At 41.8% G+C, this 23,215-nt stretch overlaps 1 long non-coding RNA gene across 1 annotated transcript in view; it reads left to right on the top strand.

The window, feature by feature from the left end:
- The window catches only part of LOC121190246, a 46,840-nt gene extending 37,424 nt beyond the window's left edge, over positions 1 to 9,416 (top strand). Inside the window, exon 3 of the long non-coding RNA XR_005894964.1 lies at positions 8,824 to 9,416. This is a non-coding gene — a long non-coding RNA (uncharacterized LOC121190246). The remainder of the gene's footprint in view (positions 1 to 8,823) is intronic.
- Positions 9,417 to 23,215: the final 13,799 nt, after the last annotated feature.

Raw genomic sequence — 23,215 nt, 5'->3', positions numbered from 1 at the left:
ACCTCTTGGGCTCTTGGCTCTCCCAGCTTCCGTATGTTTCTTTAGGATAGAAAGGCAGCGACGCATTCGCCGTCTTTGATGAAGTGACATTTTCCAATTCAGCCTTTTCCGTATTGCAGCAGAGTTAAAAAGCTGCTGTTTTCCATTTGAATTAAAGGGCATAATCAATCAATGATAACATTTGCAGATCTCTTTCCCTGCCCCCTCTGTCACACAGGGTCATAACCCTAATCTATCCAGGGTGTTGAAGGTGATTAAGCTCTGAGATTAGAGCAAGCTGTCAAGGGCAGATCTCATTCAGACAGAAGGAGAAGGAGAAAAATGTCTTCTTACAGTGTTTTTTTTTTTTTTTTGGTACCGTGCTGACCCACATTTACCATAATAAAACATCCCATACTGCAAAAATAAAAAACATTTGTAGCATTCACAATATCTGAAAATAATAATAATAATAAGCTGGAAATAATGGATTGTTGCTGTATCCATTAGTGAAGCAGTTGTTAAACATTAAAACCTCATAATGATATTCCTGCTGGGGATGTCCATCTGAAACACGTTTGATATGCAAGAAAAGAATATTTACCCCTGAAAAGTACATTTACTCTGAAATGAACAAAGTGCACTTACCCTTTGTAATCATTGCCATTGCAGAGTTCAAATGCATATAATATTTAATGGCTGTATGTTTACGTATGTGTAAGTACTGAGCTGGCAGTCCACAGCACGGCGAAGTGTTTCTATACGTAAAGGCCGCTGGTGTGTTTCTGTGGCGCTAAACTGGCAGAGAGACACATGGGAAATGGATCAGTTTTCATGTAGAGAATTTAGAGGAAGATACTTTGTGCGTATGTTCGTCTGCAAAAATCCGGAGCTTGACAGGCAGAAATTACGAGACCGGTCTCCAGTGATGGAGGAGTTCTCTGACACAGTGTTAGCCATTGCTTTCCCATCTAATTCAGGACGTCGTGTGCTTTACGCTGCTGCTCGCTGCTTTCAAGTCTCAGTCACAATATTGTGACAGTGACTGTTTGTGTTCATGCTTGCACTGACCACATCGCTGACTGTGTGACAGTTCGTGTATGTGTTAGCTGAGCCGAACCACTGTAGTGCCACTCTGTGCCCTGTGTCTTGTCTCTCTCTCTCTCTCTAGCCGTGTTGGGTACCTCTGTCTTTTTTTAGGGGGTCTTGTTATTTTGTTTGCTGTCGCCTGTGCATGAGCTGCAGGTTGTGTCTGTGTGAACGTCCTTGTTTGTGTGTCATCTGTCTCCGGTGACTGTTTGTGCTCAATTTTGTATCAGCGGCTTATATCTGTTGATTGCTGCTTTTTTTGTTTGTGTTTGCACAAAATAGTGCAACCTGTGTTCATGTTACAAGACAGTGGGATTGCTACGGTGCATCTTCCTCCACTGCCAACCAGTTCACTGCAGTATATATGTGTGTGTGTGTATGTGCGCCGCTGGAAAAAAGAAGAAATTGATCAGCACAGGGAGGAACGTGTTCACCAGCAAAGGCTGGATGGAGGGTGTGAGAGAGAGAGAGGGAGAGAGGGAGAGAAAGAGCGAAGGCTGTCGCTGCAGACTCCTGCTGCAGTATCTCACTTTGGGCAAGCAGCTGCAGACAGGGAGTAACAGACAAGCGAGACAAGCAGACAGGTACAGACCTGGTGTGATGGGAGGGGGGTGGGTCGTGGGGGGTTTGGGAGGTAGAGGGCAGTGGATGCTGGAGAGGCAGGGCTTGGTGGGGGTTGGAAGGGTCAAATGGGGGAGGGAGGGTGGTTGTGTGCAAGATAGCGAGTTGCGGTGGCGGTGGCAGCTGGAGGAAGCAAATGTTTTTGTTTTTTGTTTTTTCTGTTTTGTTTTTTTTTTCGGTGATGGCAGCCTACCGTGTGGAGAGGTGGAAAAATAAAAGTAGAGGGTGTAAATGACAGTGTCACGACATGGCTGATGTCCCAGTGTCTGGAGCAAGGAGGGGGAGTAGGAGTGGTGGTGGTGTTGGGGGGGGGCATGCTGAGATGGAGCTGACAATGCAAGCGCTGGGATGGAGCGATGGTCTGTGCTGAGGGGTGGTGGTGGGGAGGAGGGGCAGAAGGTGGGGTGTGGGGGGGGTGGTTTGGGGAGGGAGGGGGGTCTGTCCCACCTCACTGACCTGCGTCTGGCTGCAGCTTCCCTCGGACACCTCGGCTTCTTAACCCCCCCTCCCCACCCTCCATCTCTTTCTTTCACCCCCTTTTTTCCCTTCTTCTGCTGCTGCCCTTTTTTCCCTCTGTTCTTCCTCATCCTCAGCTCAGAGGCGGATAACAAAAGGCGTAGTCTGTGGCAGTCAGAAGAGTGAGCGTGCGAGGCAACGCGTCGGGTGGTGCGGAGCATTCATTTCCGGAAGCCTCCACTTTGCCTGGCGTTCCCCAGAGAGAAGGAGACAGTCAGAGACATCTATCCGATATTTTTTTTTTTTTTTTCAGTCTGAGGGGGAGGAGTTGTGAGGTGGGTGTTGGGATGGGAGGACGGGGTGGAGGGGGTGGGGGCAGTCAGTGGTGTGTTTGGGTACATGACAGGCAAAAATGACATGGGAAGGTTTTCAATATTACCTGGTTAATCTTTAGTTCAGCATTTTATGGCTCCTACTGTGCCCGAAGCTTTTTTTTTTCCTTGGTGTAATAGAAGCTGTTTTATTTCTGACTGAAGCTTGTTGCCTTTGACACTGACAACTTATTGCATGCCAAGCTTGCCGCCATGGTGGCAGAGTTCGGCAGGTGGGTGGCGTCGAGGGTGTTGCAGACAGTGGTGGAAAGTTGGGTGGTGTGGGGGTGGGGTGTGTATGTGTGTGTGTGGGTGGTGGGGGGCCGGGGCTGCGGGGGGGGGGGGTCACAAGTTTTGGAGGCATCTTGCAAACCTGTACCTGTGTTCTGGAGACAAACCTGTTCTATTCTGATTCTGCTTTTGTAAAAAGCTTCTTTTCTTCTGTGGAGTTGTACCTGCTCTCTCATCCGTGCCGAGCAGCCACAGAGCAGAGCCGCGGAGCTCTGTGGTTTTTTATTCATTTATTAATATCTGACCGAACAGTATCAGTGCTTGCCCCTGTGGTGGAAAGCCAGAGGCTGAGGCTGCTAGGTGGCTCTCTGGCTTCATCAGTCAGCGCAGACGGACGGGTGGTCTAACACACGGATCCGGGTCCTGCCATCCTGGATGAGAGAAATGTAGACTGATGATCAGCCGACGCTCTTTAGGACAAAGAGGCGAGCCCGGCTGCTTGGCTGGGGGGCTTTTCCTTTTCCAGCACAAAGGCTAGTTAGCACAGAGCAGGCAGTGCAGGCTTGTCTGTTTGTCTGATCCTCTGCTTCTGCTTCGGTCTGGGTACTGCGATGAAGATAATTTAAGTCTGGCCGTCACCAACGAATTTACCGCTACGTCTAACTAATTTCCCTCTTTGTCTTCCTTTGTTATCTCTTTTCCTCTTTTGATGCTGCTGTTGTTGTCTGGTGTCTTGTGCTATTTAGTGCGTGTAAGCATTTGTCTGAAAATGCTTCTACCTTTGCATGTCTTTGTGTGCACAGGGATCAAGCTGATCCTTGTGAACAAAATAAGTTATCTGCAGTGGAAGAAAGGAGGAACATGAGGACCTTTTTCTCTGTCCGGGGCACAGAGCTGTTTTGTTTTTTTGATTGCATCCCATGCCTCACCAAAGATAGACACTCTGTGGCTGTGGGTGCCTTTGGGCAAACATTGGGTAATTTTAAGTGGCAGTGGTTGAGGAAGAGACAGAATGTGTGTGTGTGTGTGTGTGTGTGTGTGTGTGTGTGTGTGTGTGTGTGTGTGTGTGTGTGTGTGTGTGTGTGTGTGTGTGTGTGTGTGTGTGTGTGTGTTGAGGAGGGGGGGGTGTCAGTGCCACTCAGTGCCCTGCAGCTGACTGCGGCTCCTTGGTAGACTCTGTCGTACTTCACCTGCTCCCTGAGACCCTAACTTGTGAGCTCTCTTGATAAAAAATCACGGGTTAGGCTCTTGGGACGCGGGCGGAGGGCACAATCGACTTTCCACCGAATGTTCCCAGGGAGCAGTCGGAATGAAGCAGCAACTGATTTACTGTTAAAAATGTATACATGGTAGGGAGGACGTAGAAAAAGGAAGAGGCGTTGACACATGAAAAGGAAGTTGTTGAGCAAATGTTTGTAGGATATTTGTTCACTCAGCTCCTGCATCACATCATTTCTAAAATATGAACTAAACTACAGCATTGATGAAACTGTAAACGCAGGAGTGTGCATGTTTGGTATGGCCCGAATTTTTTGGTTTTTCAAAAATTAATCACGAACGCCTTCCGTGATCGCAGCAGTGTCATTGGCATAAAACCGAAATGCCCGTCAACGCTGCACTGCGCAGTCATCCAACATTATAATGTCTCTTTGTGCCAACATCTTTGTTCGAATGCCATTCAAGTAACACATGACCTGATTATAAATGACAGAACAACCACTCCGAACCACCACACCCCAGACTCCTGTTGATTAACCCCTGTCACCACCACAGCACAGTATCGCCGAGACCCAGCCAATAAATCTGATCCATCATTACCAAGACAGTCGTTCTGAATTTGATCAGTCCAGCTTCATTTGCAGGCTACAGCAGCAGTCTGAGACCAAAGCCACATCTGCCGCTGCTGTTTTCGGATTTTAATACACCCGTTTTATAGTTTTGCTTTCAGCACTTCGCTAACTTAACCGCTTGTCCACTGCTAACTCATTTATTTACCCTTAATTTAATTTTGAAATAAATACATGATCTGTAATTTCAGTTATACTGCGTCATAAATGTCTACATTTCTCAGCCGACCATCACAAAGTGTTAAAGTATTTTACGGTTATGGTATTGATTTTTAAAAATCAATATCAGAATTTAACATCTGATAAGAATTCCCTAAGAAGCAGAGTCGTTTAGAAAAGCAAGTTCCAAAGTTTTTACTTGCTAATTTTGTAAATATTGTTTTTAAAGTTAGAATCAAAATTACAGAGCAGTTATTTGATTTCTAAACAAATTAATTTACCATAAAGGAAAGGTTCAAATCGTTTCACATGCATTGTATCTATGAATAAAGAAATGCATTTAAATAGTCAGTGAGTGACAGTGAACAGAAAGTTGTTGACAGTGTTCAAATCAGGGAACAGAGGAAAGATTTCTTACAATATGTTAAAGAAAAATCAATGAACACACTTTTAAAATATTTAATCAGCTCCACAGGCATTTTGTTGCTTTGTTAATTTGATCATTTCTGTCAGAATCTGCCAGTGTCATGAGATGTCACAACCAAATTGGTTAATGACCTAAATCAATATTTAAAGTGGAGGCATTGGACAACTCAGACAGACATTGTAATTCAGCAAGTCGGCATGGTGAAAAGACGAGACTGAACACTGAATAGAAAACGAAAACATTGGACTAGTCTCTTAAGGACACGACTATAGAAGTGCAATTACAATAAATTAGGCCTGCTAAAAAAAATGTTCTTTTCCTTTATGCTATTGAAAGGTATGAATTCATTCACCAGTACAGCTTGACCTGGTTTTTAAACTTTCAGTTTTACCCAAGGCAGCATGCTTTTCTGAAAACCTAATTTCTGCTAAATTACCCATATTAGGAATGCAGTTCAAAACAATTGATTTTCTCTCTAATACCCTCCTCTCCATCTTTCTCCCAGTCTCCAGTCTCCCTCTCTCCCTAATTATGTTTCTTTTTTTTCCTCCCGTCTCCCCATTTGGTTTCATAGCGAACAATGCCGATGCCAACTAATCAGTCTGTGCCTATGCCACAGAGCCCCCAGCAACAGCTGAAGGAGTGCCATGCCCCATGAATACCAAACAGCCAGGCACAGTGCGACAAGTGCTGAACAGTCAGACGCAGCACAGCCAGAGCAGAGCTGGTGCCCACAAAACAGCCAGACAGTTTTATTAGGGTCTGTCTGACACACAGCAAAGTCTGGCAGCACCCAAGCCCACTGATGAAATCCTCACCGCTCCCCCAACAGTAACAAAGCAGCATGCTCAGAGCAATCCGCCAAGGATCCAATAAATATCACCCCGTAAAAATCAGCTCCCGGCTAGTTTCTAACTCCACTGAATGGGGAATACAAAACTTTGTTCAAAGTCAAACTAGTTCTCAATGAGGAGCTGCTAAACTGATCTCTTTTGTGCCATCTAAACATTACGCTACATCTGACAGACCAGGGGAAGAAAAAAGAGAAAATCTCCTTCAGGGAAAGGGACTTGGGGAAAAAAGGGATATTAATTAACTTTTGCATCTCTGAGCTTGAGCTTTATGAATATAATGAAACCTGTTTATGGAACATGTTTTAGCTAAGGTTAAGGTTTTTTTTTTTTTTTGCTTTCCAAGTTGATAATTCATATTTTCAGAGGAAACGCAGAATGAGAAACCTGCTTTATTTTATTAATGTAAATCGGCTATGAATTACTGAAGTGTATGAAATATGAATATATGTGAAATAAGACTGGCTTCATTTAAAGTAAGAGCAGTGCTTTTAATTTTGCTCCTTTCTGAAAATGCTCATTTTTTTATCTTTTAATTTTGATATAATAAGATGCAATTATATTAAATCTGGAAGTGGTTTTCAAGGTCAAGTTACTTAGCAGCAGGGTGCAGAATTAGCTTTTTTTGTCTTTCAATAAAAGCATAATGTACTATGTTTACACAGTCACGGTGTTTTATTAAACTGAGAGTTATAAATCAGTGACGGTTTAGACAGAATAAAATTACTGAAAAATTGAGCAAGTGAGATTTTAGAATCTGTTTAAAAACCCAATTCATGAAACTGATCAAAAAGCAGAAATTAAGCTTTTGCTTCATTTTGTGCAGAAGTAACCAAATCAGTGCCTGAGCAAAATGCTCAACATAAATACGGTGCGGCACGTTTTATCAATACGTGTCCTAAATAAACAGCATTCACTGTGTGGTTTCTATACTCAGCTGGTCTTCAAGTTCCTGCGGCAAAGATTGATTCAGACCTTGAATAGGTGTAGATAAACCAAAGGCTCCAGCTGATGGACCCGAGTGTCTGTGAGAGATTACACTCCATTGTTCAGAGGTGGTCATGTAACACACTGCGCCGCCACATCGCTCCCCGATAAAAGTAATAAGAACAGATTAACATTTATCCGCCACATTTGGATTTGGGCAGGAGCTGACATGGAAATCAGATGGATTTAGTGAATTAGAGGGCTTGTTTTTTTTTTTTTTGTTTTTTATGGTGGGGGTTGCATTGATTGTCAGGTTGTGTTGTCTGGTGAAGCAGCTCAGTGTTCAACGCATCTCTTATCGCAGCGGGGTGGGGGGAAGAAGTGCAGGTGTGTGTGTCTGTGTGTGGTGGTGGTGGTGGTGGGGGGCGTCAGGTATGCCTGATAGTGGAGCAGCGTGGAATGGAGGGGGGCGGTGGGGGGGGGGGCGTCTGAGTTTCCAGACACTGCGGCAGGAGGCCAGACAGTCACCTGAACACACACACACTCACATAAAAGTGTGCCGATGACACCGCACACATGCGCCCGTGCAACAATGTACAAAGACACAATTTATACACAAAGCCCCCCCTCCTTTAAAGTCTGCACTAAAGCCAAATCAATTTTGTTTTTAATTCAATCAAGGGTATAAATCGTATTGCCACTTGTAATGTAATTATCCCTGTGCATCGAAAGCACAAAAGTTTCTCTATTATTCTCAGGGTGACAGGATGAGAGATAAACTCCATTAACTTTTTCAGATTACAGTAAGTGCTGTGGGAGGTGGGGGTGTCTCGTGAAAGGACAGTCGAGCTGCTCTGAGACTCAAGGATTTTCGCGGATGGGCCCGTGGGCACAGAGCAGGAGTCTGGAAAGTGAGGCTGATGATTGAAAACCAAACAACAAAGCTCAAAGGGAGCAGACTGACGGCCTGGCAGGCCAGAGGTCTCAGCACAGCCAACTGGAATGCTCTCAGACCTGGTTTGTTGTTGCGTGTGTGTCTGTATTGTCTAAAGGTCCACAGTATTTGAGGGTGAGTCCCCCCCCCATCGGTCCTCCTGGCCCTGCTTTCTCCCCGGGTCCCGTGTTATCTCCCTTTCTCTTTCTGATCTGTGATTCACTTCGGAGGCGTTGCCAGGGAAACCTGGTATCTGGCTAGCAGCTTGATGGAGTTATTGAACTGTAACTGGCTGGGATAATTATGCTCTGTCTTGCAGGTTGGCTATCCACTGGCTGGGACTTGCATGTGACCTATAGCTGGCCTAGCATTGTCGCCACAAGCAAAAGCTTTTAACCCATTGGCCACCAGACAGTTAGACTATTGGAACTTTAGCAGAGATGTCCAATCAGCATTCACACCTTCGTCCACTCTGTGACTCTTCCTTTTATACGCCGACGCTGCATTAGTGCCTCAGTCAGTGAGGTTGTAAACTAAAGATTCAAATGACTTCACTTCTGGTTAAACTTCTCATTGGAGCTCCCACACGACACACACAAACATACACACCTACGCATACACACACGTTCAGCTCGCCCGATCACATACTCGTTTGCTTTGTGTCCCTGCTGAAACAGGCCACGGCCACAAATTCCTAGTGTGTCCTCAAGTGCGTCCACTCAGCTCGGGGGGCAGGTGGACACTTGGATAAGCACAAGTGATCTGAGTGATTTCACTTTTGATTTTTCCACCACGACAGAGCTGATGTTTTATTTCAAGTTTTCCTGAGAGTTTTCCCGTCCTCGTAGAGGAAGTGCAGTGGTCAACTCTTCTCTCGTGTCTATTTTCCCACATTTATGCTAAAGTGCTATCATTATCTCTGTTTGTCTAGGAGCCCTGGCAATTGTCAGTCTTTCCCCGCTCTCAGAGGTAAGACAAATCACAACGAGCAAGGTAAGACAAATGACATAACTTTCATTTGCAACACAACGACCAAATCCAAAGTCTTACTTTCCAGTATTCCTCAGCAGACCAGAGAAAGAGATAGTGTTTTGGTGTATGACTGCCTTGTTTTGCTTGCGCACTTGCACTAGACGAGTGAGTCAGTAAAAGTGTCAGACTGCCGTAACAGACGGCCTGCGCAAGATAATTAGCCTGGAGTCATTTGGAAGCAGCTCAGCTCTGCCCAGGTGCCCACTGTGCACAGAAAGAGACCAGATGACCTTTTACTCAGCTCCATCCCACTGCAGTCACTTAAAACAGTGATGGATGTTTCCCTTAACACCCTGCTCCCTACCAGCGCTCGTTCTCCTTTTCCCTTCACCCTCCCCTCTCTCTTATTTCACCATTTTCCCCTCCTTCCCTCTTCTCTGTTCCGTTCCAGCATCGCTCTCGTCTTATTTGTCCCCTCTGCTGTCCTTGTTTTTCTACCGTCCTTTTACAGCCCCCCGTTCTCTCTGTTCTTCCAGAGTGATGAGGAGGAAGAGGAAGAAGAAAGGTGGTGGTGGGTGGGTGGGGGGTTGGGGGTGGGGGAGTTGAAGTGAAGTGGAGGAGGCGTTTCCTAGCAAGCGCAGAGCAAAGCAGAGTCAAGCTACCCCCTCAGCTACCCTCCACTCCCTCCCCACAGCCCCTCATTGGTATGCAGCGGCTGTTGCTCAGGTGACATGGCCGCTGGATTCGGTCCCGACTGCAGGAACATCAGCAGCATGGCGGAGAGCGGGATCGCAGGTAAGGACAACAAGAGCAGGAGGGAGAATGGGAGGAGGGAGATAGGGAGATGGGCAGGGGGGGGGGGGGGGGGGGACGAGAGAGGCAAGGAATGGAACTAACGCACGAACACACACACTTACACACTTAACACTGCTGTACTGCATACACACATATGTTCAAGGTTCAAGTCCAGCCTCCCTCCTAAAGCCATACAGCAAGTGTGTGTTTTATTTCATTAAAATAACTATTGCTATGTTCTGCGATGTTCTAGTTGAGTTATTGTAGTAATTAAGAACATGGCTTGTGTGGTTTTATCTGTGTTAATAAAATGTTCTGTATTTTTCATGGTGTAGACTCCAAGATTCACTGATTTAAATTTTTTCCTCTGCATTTTAGGTCTTAATAGAAACTGTAATAATTGTAGATGTTACAGATTCGACTTTTTCAAACTGCAAATAGTGATTTCAATAAACGTCTCTGCTGAATTTATTGTGTGTTTGGTTATTTCGAAATCTAATGTTTTATTCCGTGTAAGCAAACAATGAAGGAATCCTGCAGTTTCCCCTCAAAACATTTTCATTGTTTTCACTTGTGAGGTTTTCATTCCCCTTGATATGTAGGATATTGGTTTTGTTGCCAAAGGCAACAAAGAGAGAGGTGTATTAGACAAATACTCATACTCTCTGTAAGTGTGTGTGTGTGTGTGTTTGTGTGTTAGAAGAAAAGGGAAAACAAGGAGAGGGAAAGAAAGGGAGGAAAGAGAGTCTATGTGTAGGTGTGTTTTTGTTTGCTCTGTTTGTGTGTGTGTGGTGTGTATGAGAGCTAGAACCAGACTGTGTGTGTGTGTGTGGTGTGTGTGTTTGTGTGCTTTGGGGGAGCAGTGCGGCCAGGCTGCAGATATCATCCATCTCCCTGTCACCGGCCCAAGGGCTGCTGGGAAAGTGGCAGACAGCTCCCCGGCTCTGACAACAGCGACTGCATCCTAATTTTCCGACACAGAATGCTTGAAAAACCTGCGCTGCTCCTCCCTCACCACCCAGTACGGAAAACCATTAACCCTGCGATCCGGGAACAAAGCACGGAGCTCAGCCCGGGCCACCACTGGCTGCGAGTCATATCAGCTCCCATCATCCACCAGCCGTAACTCTGAGCAGCAACACTTTGCATGAACTCCACTTTATAAAGCATTCAGAACACCTCGCAGACTGCAGAGGCAAAGCTGGACATATCAAGGAACACCTCAAAATGAGATCATTTCTGAAGTCAGATCTAATTAAGAGGTCGTCTTCCTGACCGACACTTCATGACATTGCAGTGATTTCATTTGTGAAGTGCCTTTTAAAATAAAAATAAAATAAAAGTCTTCCTTGCAATAGCTGTAATAAGTGGATTACATGCTGTCTGGTTAGCCATGACTAATTGTGTTATAAAGCTGTTGTCAGACGTTCTACAGCTTTTGTTATATACACAGGCACTTTTTGATTTCCCATCTCTCCAAGTGTTTTTATTTCTCCTCTCTGGTTCCAGAGAATCAGATAAACATTGGCATGAGGATTAAATTAGTGCTCATTAATGTGTCATGTGTGGCTCTGACAAAGTTCTTACTCAGACTTTTACAATTGTGCCGTGAATCAGAAATCATTTTTTGCTGATTAAGTTGTTTAAGGTTTGTAGTTTCACTGAAGTAAGAAAATGAAAAAGCCTCGAAAAAACGTAAACACGTGCAGTTCTCGTGTAGACAGGAAATCAGAAGTGCACAAATTTCAGGTCACATTTTTAAGTCTAATTAACACAATAAATAACAGGTCTCATAGTTTTAATGAGCACTTATTACAGTCTAACACAATGTACAATAGAGGAGAAATAGCATAAATAAATGAATATAGATGCAAATGTGAACAACTAGTTCACATATATGTAATAAAAACATTCTCAGTGTAAAACTGTACATATGGTGTTAAGCTACTTGTAAATAATTTTTTTAAAAAAAGATTAATTTGTATTTTTAACAAATAACAGAAATGACAGAACAAGTATTTATTATCAATTAATGTGATGTTATGTGCCAATTAATGTAAACAGTCATTTGGTTTATAAGATTTCAGAAATCAGTTAAAACAATTTTGGTAAATGTGACAGACATCGTGTTACCTGTCATCTCAGATTTTGTTTTGTTCTACCAACAGCCAATCAATTAAAGCTTTGACTGGTATAAACCTGAATGGATATATTTATGATGAATGAAGCTTTTTATATCAATTTCAGCTATTTCAGTTTGTTCATTTATCTTAAAGAATTAGATTGCTACATTCCACTGTCAGAAACTAAGCTCATACTTTACTTTCTGGAAGGTAATTGCACTTGAATCCTGTTTCCAAATTCAGCAATACCATCATTTGTTCACTGTAAGGAAGATTATTATTGGAAATAGTCCAGCAAAGACTCAGATAATATGAGGAATCAAAAGATGAATTGATTTTCCTCTCAGAAAAAGTCTATGTGCAACAGAGCTATCACAATTAATGTTTGCTTTTCCACGTTTTGTATAAATGCAGATAGCGAGGAAGTGATGAACCTGTGCAGGTCATGTTGTGCGAACAGGCAGAGACACCATCTTTTAAATGACACAGAGACTGCCATAGATAATGTCGATCTGTTTATCCTGCCAAAATTTAAAAATTGAAATATAATGACAGAAAACTGCATCCAAGGTTGAAACAAGATGGAAAATTTGAGACGGTTTAGCACTTTTCATTCAAGCTGTCATTACAGAAGGGCTTTAATTTAGTCCCAGATCAGGGCTGATACGGGAACAACTGCTGTCAGGGCTTTAAAAACCCATGAATTCATGATCAAAGCTGTGTGGACAAGGCCTGCTTCAGATCTGTGGTCATTGTTAACAAATCAGGAGAACACTCCGGTGGGATCAAACACATTTAGTACTGAACAAACCATCCACATGTTGGGTGGGAGGTAATGTATGTTACACAGAGGAATTACACTCTTCTGAATACTTAGGATACTTATCTTCACATTAAAGCAAAAAAAAAAGAAAAAGAAAAACAATCCACTGAACAGCATGAACACGTACTGCATTTGTGCATGTGAATGTGTTAACTGAATACTCAAAGCACTTAACTCTGTGTTTCGAGACAACATTATCACTGATGTCAGCACAGAATAATGTAAAGAGCTGATTTATTGTTGCCTAAATATTAACACTTTATTTTAACCCCACTACATAGAATTTATAAGCAGTTTATCTTACTCACTCTAATGTATTTGTTACATCTGAGAAAACTCCATCTGCTGATGAAGACCACCAGTGGCAGCTGAAACCTCCAGAAGAAATCTAGTAGTGTTCCTTGAGTTTTGAACGTTCATCATGTCTTCATGAGTTTTGAACACATTTGTAAAGAGTTTTAAACTTGCCTATGGGTGATTTGAATTAATGATAAATAATAAATATTTATTGTGACATCATATATCAGTTAATGGGATTAAAGCTACTTTATACTATGTTACCAATCATTCATTAACTGTTTATACACCAGTTACAGAAGGCAAAGCGTCCTTATATCCTCTTCCAAATACATTATAGTGTTATAGAAAGTGTTAGTGTTAATGTGTAAATGATAAGTAGGGGGTGAAGTGAAGTGTTTGTTGAACAAATTCAATTGAAATATGCTGTTTTTAGGAGGGTCACTGGTCACGAACAGCACCAGTAAGTGGATTACTGTAAAATCCTCTTCACCAGTGATGTTATATGGGTTAAATGGTAAATAACAGCCTCCTGCGGTTGTTGAAAACACCGTTCAGCTGAGCCTTTGAGTCATGAGAAATGTGTTTCAGTCGTAGGCTTTGATTCTCCTCCTTAGTCCTAAAATGATACATTCACCTTTAAATAAACCAAAGGAACTGAATGACCTCAGCCATTTTTTTTTTTTTTTTTGCTGACATGTAAAAATACCACAAGAGCATACAACTTACTGGATTTGTCATTTGAGGTTTACATCTCTGCGTTTGGCTCGCTGTAAAACATGAACTCCATAACCAAGAGCACATGTGAAAAAGCTTATGAGGAGAAACTAAAATCTACAGACAGCTGCAGTCATTACGACTTCAAAGTACATCCAACATGAACACTTCCACCTCTTTGCCTTTTACCGAGCAGTAATTTCCTCAGTTATCCCCACGTGACATGAACTTAGCTTGACCATTTAGTTTTCGTAGACAGGAATAATTGCGGATGAGGTGGTGTCTTCATGCCAACATGTCAAACAAATAAAACAATCCTGAATATGGTTCAGTTTATGTGTTCTTGCCTTTTTAAAACATCGTTAGCAAACGGTACATAATAAACGAACTACTGTCAAAATAAATAAATAAATACCAACATGTCAGGACAGAGACGTTACTGCTCCTTGATTAACCCCCTCAGCTCTGCTTTGGTGTCTCACCACAGCACTGTACATGAGGGTTTTGGATGGAGCTTCCCAGCTGTTTTGAAATCCCTGTGCCTGTGATTCAGCCACATCTTGGAAATACTGCGCTCAAGCTCAAAGAGGCTTCTCTGAAGCCTGGGAATCCAACCCTTGCTCGGCACAAAGACGACTTTGATTTTGATTTTGATGAGTAAAATAAACATCATGCCTGTACATGTTATCAGAATCTGCTGACTGTGTCTGTTAAGTGCCCTCAGGGAATCTCACACTGAGGGGGAAGGGAGAAAAAATACAAGCTTCTCAAATGTTGCAAATGAGGCTTGAAAACACATAAACTCAGCCGACACTATGAGTGTGTGTGCGGTTTCAGCAGTAAACTTAGCACTTGGATGTATGCACATTGTAGTTGATGCTTTTTAATATTCACATGCAAACGAAAATTATGTTTATATATTGTTGAAATAAAGTTTGTTCCAGTTCGTATCCAGCTAATTTCAGAATGAACTGCTTGTTATTTTCATTTCATACCAAAATGGTCCATACCACATGGGACACGCACCACATAAACACAGAGCTACGGCGGTCAACATTCATGTTCCAAAGAAAAACAAGTCATTGGTGTCTCATCACACATGCTATGTGGTTCCTGAACCAAAGGAAAGGAGGTAAAACATGCTTTATTAAAAACTATAAAGAAGTCACCTGAACAGCACATTTAACCAGAAATGCTAGCATGTTTGCAGCAGGTCTCGCTAATCTTGGATGGGTCATAAAGACTTTGATGATCCCCCGAGTTTTCCCCTTGTGCCCATGAGGTTTGACACATTTGTTGTTTCGAGTTAAATGTCTTGACAACCACTGAACAAATTGTCTTGACATTTTTGTTCACACACTCACGTCCCTCCAAGATAAACTGTAACATATTAAGTGATCTCTGAGTTTTCATCTACCACCATCATCCGCTCTAAATTTCAATTTCCAATTCTTGGTTCATGACCTAACACCTGCAAAGCTGACATTCCCATCAGCCTCAGCTGTAACTTGCTTCCTTTCAGTATCTTTTCATTATCATTTCAGTATCTCTAGAATTTTTTTTTTTTTTTTAACTCTAAGTAACCTCATTCTTAGATTACGAGACAAATGGCAACATAAAACAAAATGCATGTCATTTTATAGGGAATTAAACTCATGAACATAACGTACTGTTTCCAGACAGTAAGACACCACACCTCAGCTGGACAAACAGAAATCTTTTCATTCTGAGCAGATTTAGCTCCACATCATTTTCCAGTATTAAACTCTGTTTTGATTAAACCACATCTTCTGCGTTTCAGCTTCTTCCAGATCTCAGGAGCTATTTCATCTTTAAACAACCAAAGAACAAAATCTTAAATCAAACCAGTATAAACTTTCTTTCAAAATATACTTCCTCTCACACTATTTAATGAAATTAAGTGAGCATGTACTGTGTCCAAGCACCACAGCAGGATTTTCTAACAGAGTCTTCTGTCGTTCAGTCATTCCAGTCTGTTCCACAGTCTACTAATACAAACAGCCCAGTGTACTCACAGGGTTCCCATCACGTCCCCTTTCACAGCCATTGTTAAAGCATATTTATTTATTCCCAAAAAGTACCTCATGACTTTATTGTGAACCTGCTCACATCCTTTGTAAGCTTGAAATCCCCACACTCGAACAGCACAGTCCAGCACCGGGCAGACTCAGGCATGGAAGAGTTGTATATCAATGCATTTAGCTTCACCTGTGTTTGTGTGTTTGTGCCCATTATATTTGTGTTCTTGGTGTTATATATATATATATATATATATATATATATATATATATATATATATATATATATATATATATATATATATATATATATATATATACAGTTTCCTCTCCTCCACCATTCACTAATGATGGAAAACTTCAGCCAAAACTTAAAATGCATTGTTACCATTCACGAAATCCTGCTTCTGAGCATCAACGTGAAATGATGAATCTTGCTCAGATGTTTTAGGCCACTGTCTGCCCTGATTCAATAAACTGCCTATGGGCCTTCACACCATATAGTTTATTGATTCATCTTTATTTCACAGTCTCACACAACAATGATGGCAGCCACGGCTCGCCACGCAGCCAGGCGAGCGTGTACCTCCTTGTGTCCTGCCATGCACACCGAGCAGCGCATTGCAGGAGTAGAAAACCTGAATATACAGATGTCTCCGTCCCTCACAGGCTCACTGGTGCCTGCACACACGACAGCAAACACACAGCACTGCTGCTACTGCTGCTGCTGCTACTGCTGCTCAGGCCTGTCAGACAGACATCCATCAGTGCAGAGACGGAGGATACAGCCGTTTCACTGCGGCTCCGTCTCGATGATGTAAACGTCTGGAGAGGACAGACTTGTGTCAGAATTTGCTGGTAGCACAGAGAAGACAGAGCTGCTGTGTTCTTGGGGTGTTAAGGAGCCAGTTTATTATCTGTGAGAATGTATTTCAAGTCAAAGCATTGAGCTGGAAATATTTTAGGTAGGGAAACTGACTGACAGCTCCTCAGAGGCCTATGTAATAACTAAACGTATAGTTTGTGAAGCTCTGAAAATATGTTTTGAGTAAAACAGCTGTTGACCACATTCAGTGTCCCGTCTAGATGGTACTCAGAAATATCACAGTAACCATGAGTCAGTAATACTGTATCTCTCTGGTCCTACACATTCAGGTCTGGTGCTCCAGCAGACGCACTGTCTCTTGATCAGATGAAAGACCTGCAGTGCTGTCTTATGACCAGAGAGTGCTCTGACGCCATCTTGTGGTAGATTTGAGGGCATCAGCAGTAAAATGCCACATTTCCTACCACCTACATCAAGACAGTTTAGCCACCATTATGCGCCATTATTTCTCTGCTTCCCTCTTTTAGAGATCATTTATAAAAGAGGCCCATCATGCAGTCAATCCACAGAACTTACAGTTTAATTTTAGAAGAAAAAAGCTAAAATGATTTTTTTTCATTTTCCATCTTTTTTGAGCTAAAGTTGACATTTTTTAAATGAACAGTTTAACAGTTTGGGATTTGGCTTATTCACTTTCTAGGTGAGAGTTAGATGAGAAGATCAGTAGCTGCCACTCACATGTCTGCCTGTTAAAAATGAAGCTACAGCCGGCAGCCACTCAGCTTAGTTTAGCATCAAGACTGGAAATGGGGGAAACAGGTAGCCTGAATCTGCCCAGCGGCAACAAAATCCACCTACCAGCACCTCTAAAGCTCATGGATTTCTTGTCCAGGCACAGTAATTTACAGTTTCCAGTCTTTGAGCTAAGCTAAGCAAATAGGCTGCTGGCTGTGCACAAACATGAGAGTGGTATCATCTAACCTTCAGGAATAAACCAAATAATCTTATTCCCCCAAATACTGAACTTCAGCATGACAAAACATACAGAAATGTGGGAAATTACAGTTTAGTTTAAAATTTAAAAGGAAGCTAAAACATTTGTCTTTATTGTCCAGAGTTTGACTTTTTTTTTTCATTCTTGAAATCATTCTCAGTACAAATGACCAAAATGAGGTTCTCCAGTTTAAAGAATGTCCTTTTTTTCATCAGTTCAAATGAAATCAGGAAATTAAAAGTACAAATAAAATGACAGAGTAAAATACAGAACCAAAAACTTAAACTTTACTGCTACAAAGTTGTAACACTTGAGCAGATGCTAGAAAACTAACAGAGGAGTAAAGCAGATGTTAGTCTGTATACACCCACACAGTCCTGAGGAAAGAGTATTCACATCCAAGAAAATTGTCCCCTGTGACTGAAACCTCATTCTAAATGATATTATTTGGTTGTTAAAACGGATGCGTCAATGTGTAAACCACATTTTACTGTTTGGTCGAGGGGGAAACAGTTTCAGCTACTCTGTAAGAAGTTTAGTCCAGTGGTTCCCAACGTAGGGGCGGCCCCTCCTCAGAGGGTTACAACATAAATCTGAGGGGTTATAAAATGATTAATGGGAGAAGAAAGAAGGAAAAACAAAGGCCTGCTGCACAAACCTCTGTTCAGTTTTGGCCTGAATCTTTGCTTTTATGTAAAAAATTGGATCATCCTACTGAATTTTGACCTCAAATATTACTTCGTTGAAAATAAAAGTCTAAGTTTGACATCTCTCTTTAGTAGAAACATGACCTGGATGTACTAATCAGACACTGCTTTTTTTTTTTTTGGAAAGGGTCTCAAGACAAAAACAAGTGTATTTTATAGGCTCATTATATGTTGTTAATGTAAAATCTTAATCTAATTTTAGCTGTAAAATAAATGTTGCAGAGTAAAACATACAACAGTACAACATTCCCCTCTGAAATATGTTGCAGTGAAAGTAACAGGTGGCATAAAGTGGAACCACTGAAGTAAAACAGTAAAGTAACTAAAAATTGTACTTAATTAATTCAGTGAATGCACTTAGTTACTTTCCACCTGTGGGGGTTGGACAAGTTAATGTCCAACAACAAAAACAGGCCCGTACTGCGAAGCAGGTTCAACACATGCAGGATATCTTTTCGTTATCTGGCTTCACTGAGCATAACCCTGACCCTCCTGGATCACCTGTGAAGCTGGATATCAGCTGGGCCAGGTAACTCTACCACGAGCGCGTTCAGGTGAGGGAGGCGGAGTGTTACTTACAAGCTACATCGTCAGAACCATGAATAAAATATTTAATATGATGTAAACAGAAACGCTGATCCCTGCAGGTAAATTCACTTACATCTAAAACTAATAATCAACACGATGAAATGTAAACAACATGGTCACATGATCGCTAGAAATAATTTACAAGCGACAAAGTCAGGCTAAATGAATTAAAATGAATTAGTAACTAATTATTATGGATGGTAAAGTAGGAAATAAATAAATAAATAAATAAAGTTAATGTCAGACTGTATCTGCTGCCAAAGCAGGGAGGAGAGATGTGTGGATCCATCACAGGGTTTAGTTTTAATTATCGCAGTGTCCTCATGTTATTCTGAGCTGCAGTGATAGAATCAGAGTAAAAGCATTAACGCTGTCAGGAATTCTGTGCGATTAAATAATATTATTAATTTTATTATTTAGTGTCGACTGATCTGCAAAAATATCCATTGCTCTTTATTATTTGTCACTTTATAATAAACTCTTTTGTCCCTGTCGGGATCCTGTAGGAATGATGACTCCGTGTTTCCAGTGATCTGATTGGTCAGTAGTCGGGCTGCAGACAGGTTTTGGTGTGATCCCCTGAAGTTAACCTGCTCAGGAGCAGGTGAGCTGTGCAGCAGAAGTCACCATGATGATACAACACGGTAAGAAGTGAACCACCGTCGTAAACCTCAGTTAGAACTGAAGTGATAACCGCGATAACCACAAATCCTGTTTCTGAGTACAGACCTCATTGCTGAGGGCAACACAAACAAAACACTGTTCCTTTCCATTGTTCTGTGGTGGAGGGAGAAATGACAGAAATCTCTGAACCTGCACAAAAATACAAGCAGAACTATGTTCTTCTGTGAACATTGTCAGCCATGATCCTCCTGACACACTATCAGTTTACACTCAGCAGTGCTGACAGATCAGCTCATATAAATCAATGTACATATGATCAAACAGCAAACAGCTCCTTTTGTTATCCTGAACCTCCTGCTGAAGGTCTGGGCCTGCCACACAGAAAACGTGTGTTAAATATGTGCAGTGTTAAATGTGGCAGAGTGAGTTAACAAACATGGTGGGATTGTAAGCAGCTGTGGGCTGAAGTGAGCGACCACAAAAGCTTAAAGATGTAAATGAAGTTAATGTGCAGAACTACTGTGTTTTCAAGTTTAGAGGAACACGCTCCAGAGGCAGCCATGCTGTCAGTGTGAATTACTGACATTGCTCTCACCCACAGAGATCTACCAGCAGGTGACAGTAATGGACCTTTTTGTATCCTGACAGACTGCAGTGTGTTTTTTTTTTTTTTGTCACTGCAGCTGGCTTTAGTAAGTTGCTTTGTGCAAATACCCTCCTGAAGAGCCCATGATCAACCTGATGGGGAGTGTGTGCTCTCATGCATGCCATTAACTTGGCAAATGACAACATGGACTGAAATATCTCATGTATTATTGGACTGATTGCCAACAGATTTCTTTATTCTTCATTCTCCTTCATTCTTGCTTGAGGATTAATTTGATTGACATCAGTGAGCCCCTTGCATTTCCTCTAGTGTTGAAGCTTTGTACAGGAATCCATGGTCAGCAGCTGATAAACCCTGTGACTTTGGTCACCCCCCTCCACTAAGGTCAACCTCATCATGCATGAACTTAGTTGATCCCTGAACTTTTCTTCTTGTAAGATGAGATTTATTTTTGTAAGGATTTATTTAATGCATCAGCTTTTGTAAAGTTTACTGGGATGTTTACATAATTCCATTAGTAGTTCAAAGTTACTATCAAGTTTACAGTTGATGCTAAGAATAACCAGTGCTGCACTAATGACTCTGCCATTAACTTCAGCTGTAGCACGAAGTAGCCAGTGTTAGCAATATTGCAGTCAAACATTTGTTTGACTGCAATATTGCATCACTTCTTCTTTTTTCTTTCTTTTCTTTTTTTTTTTTTTTTACATCAAAAAACAACACAGGGCATACACCTTTCCACTGATCATTAACGCACAGCAACTGGAGCATGTGCCAAGTCTGATGATTTGGAGTAATTCATCACTGTCATCATTATTAAAGTGAATAATTACTCTTTTACTTTTTTGGGTAACATGCCAAATATGCTGAACAGCATCTGTGGTGGCGGCGCTCAGCAGCAATTTGTTTCGAACCTTTCAGTAACTCCTCCAGGAGAGAGGTCACTTCCTCCATCAACCTTTAGAAGTCAGACTGTAGGAATGTGGGGATGAATGATGTTACGTTAGTTTGTACATTGATGATAAATTATGCCTGAATGTCATCTGAGGTGACACCTGTCAGCCACAGGGAAATGAAATACTGGTGCTGTGCTTGTTTTTTTATGGCATGGTGAGTGTGTAGGTCCATTATGTCCATGTAGGAGTTCTTAACCTTTTACTCATGCTGGTGATGTTGAGGACTGAAGGAAATTCAGAGGAGAAGACCAAAGGATTTCCATTCGAATAGGACGGCCTGTGTCTTCTCTCTGTTTTTATCAGTGAGTGAAATGGGAAATCAGAGTGACCACAACAGCGCTGATATCCAGCTTACAGGAAGAAGAGTCTACAGCTCAGTGCCCATCCAGACATGTTATCATAAAGTATTATATTACCAGTCCAGCTGGGAGATGATACTTGAAACTACAACACCTAAGATCTAGTCAACATCTGAAGGTTTTATGATTTTATTTTTTTTATTTTTTTTCTGGCTTATCCCTCCTGTAGCACCTGCTGATTTATCTTCACAGCATAAAAGGGACAATAAAAAGTAAGGTTGGGTAGCTGGGGCATAGTGGCAACAAACAACACAGCGTCATCTCTCAACAGCCTCTGGCTCTGCTTGTCCTAAAGCCTGACTTTGCTTCTGGCTATCAAACATTTTACAACAAGGCTCATATATCTGACAAACAGCCAGCCCAGACAGAGACTGTGACACAGCCACGTCGGGCCTGTTTTATCTACTCTTGAAAAGCAATGTTTTCATTTTCATCAAGATAAGTGTGAACTTCATGTGTCCACTCAGAGCTGGCGCAGTTGGACAATACTGAAGCTCCTGCTGATGAGAAAAGAGGGAGCGAAGTCTGGATCAGTGAGAACCACGAGAGACGGCTGCTGTGTGCTACCTACCTACCCAGACTACAGGTACAACTGGTTACTACTTCACCTCCTTCACAGTTAGCTCTGTGTTGCTTCTGTGAACTAGACCAGCACAGACTAGGTAGCAGCACCTTTTCCACTGTCTAACCTCAGTTCATACTGCAGGTCAACACTCAGAGGATTTATAGTGAGAGGTATATAGTTCACTCTGTGAGAGCAATCAGCTGAGGAGTCATATTAAAGCCCAGCGCTGATCAGTTGACTTGTATTGATCATGTTAGCTCTAATCCATCTTGATGACATGGAGCTGACCTGTAAAACCAGGTTTTGTTCTTTTCTTCTCTCGATAATTGCAAACAGTCAGTGCATCTTATCTTCCTTTTAAATGTACTCAGTGGTTTAATTAATTTACCAGTGCAGCCGTTCAACACACACAGCTCCCTGTCCTTCAGTCTCCCTTTTCGGTGTTTGACCGTTTTTCTCTTTTTTTCTTTTTCTTTTTTGAATTAAATTCCCAAAAGGGAACGGAGGGATCCAGGCTTTCTAACTGCAGTTAGTTTGATTGAGAAATGTCTCCTTCACTTCTGACATAATGACTATTCATTCTGACCATCCTTTGTGTGTGGGGGGAATTAAAATGCTGGCAAAGCTGAAAAGCCTGCATCATGAAAATATGTGAATTAATACCTAGGGTCAAATCACTAAACAGAAGCAGTAACTTTGTAGTAATGGTTCAAAACATGTAACACAGTAACTGATGCAGGAGTCATGATGCTATAAAGCAGGAATAAACACAGTTGTATGGTGAATTCTTGTTGCTCACTATTAAGAAATGATCGAGTAACTATGAGTTTTTGTGATTTGTTAAGGCTTAATAGATCGTCAGTTAATTATTAACTCACAGTTACATCATGCACTATTTTTTATGCCGCCAGTTTAGCTTGAATCCATAGAAAAAGGACATTTCAGACATTTCAGTCTCTTTGAAAACAGAACAGAACATCACAGAAATCTGAAGCTGTTCAGCTACAAACACCTACTCTTCTAATCAACAGATAGTCACAACAACATCTTTCCTGTACGAGTAGTCAAGGGATCCACTGTTAATATAAAGACACTGATTGTAGCCGTGTTAAGAATGTGTTTTATGTCCTTATTATAAAGTGTAACCACAGGAGCAGCTGCACAGTAGATGTTTAGGTTGTGAGAAGTTTGGGCGAACATGATTTTTGTTTTGAAAGTACATTTCCTGATTTTGTTGTAGCATGCTGGGAGAAGGCTTTTAGGACTGTGGACAGATTTTCTCAAATGAGTATCATTTGAATATTTTCCTAATTTTGCTGTGGCTCTCGCAA

Source organism: Toxotes jaculatrix, chromosome 12 (genome assembly GCF_017976425.1).
Source record: "Toxotes jaculatrix isolate fToxJac2 chromosome 12, fToxJac2.pri, whole genome shotgun sequence".
Classification (NCBI taxonomy): domain Eukaryota; kingdom Metazoa; phylum Chordata; class Actinopteri; family Toxotidae; genus Toxotes; species Toxotes jaculatrix.
The sequence above is the reverse complement of the archived record's forward strand: the minus strand, read 5'-3'. Positions and strand labels throughout refer to the sequence as shown.